We start from the raw sequence: 760 nt of genomic DNA, 5'->3' as shown, positions 1-760 counted from the left end.
GAAAAATTAATGCGCAATTTAGGTCTCCCATATTATACAATTGATGTTTGTATTAACAATTGTATGATATTCTGGAAAGATGACGAAAAGGAAAAGACTTGTCTGTTTTGTGGTGCTCAAAGATGGAAGCCAAAGGATCCTCGACGTAGAACCAAAGTACCATACAGTCGTATGTGGTATCTACCTATTGCTGATAGATTGAAGAGGATGTACCAGAGCCACAAAACTGCGGCGGCGATGAGATGGCATGTTGAGCACAAATCTAAGGAGGGAGAAATGTTTCATCCTTCAGATGCGGCGGAGTGGAAATATTTTCAAGAACAAAATCCTCGATTTGCAGAAGAACCCTGTAACGTTTATCTTGGATTATGCACTGATGGGTTCAATCCGTTTGGCGTGTCTCGTAATCATTCATTGTAGCCTGTGATCTTGACTCCATACAATCTACCCCCTGGTATGTGCATGAACGAAGAGTTCTTGTTTCTTACAATTTTGAATTCTGGGCCAAATCATCCGCGAGCTAGTCTGGATATCTTCCTCCAACCTTTGATTGAGGAGTTAAAAGAGTTGTGGTCTACTGGAGTCGATGCATACGATGTTTCCTTGAATGAAAATTTTAATCTAAAGGCAGCGCTAATGTGGACGATAAGTGACTTTCCGGCGTATGGCATGTTATCAGGATGGACAACCCATGGAAAATTGTCTTGTCCAGTTTGCATGGAAGATACAAAGTCGTTTTATCTCCCTAATGGAAGGAAGG

Source organism: Camelina sativa, chromosome 12, assembly GCF_000633955.1.
Source record: "Camelina sativa cultivar DH55 chromosome 12, Cs, whole genome shotgun sequence".
In the NCBI taxonomy this organism is placed as follows: domain Eukaryota; kingdom Viridiplantae; phylum Streptophyta; class Magnoliopsida; order Brassicales; family Brassicaceae; genus Camelina; species Camelina sativa.
The sequence above is the reverse complement of the archived record's forward strand: the minus strand, read 5'-3'. Positions refer to the sequence as shown.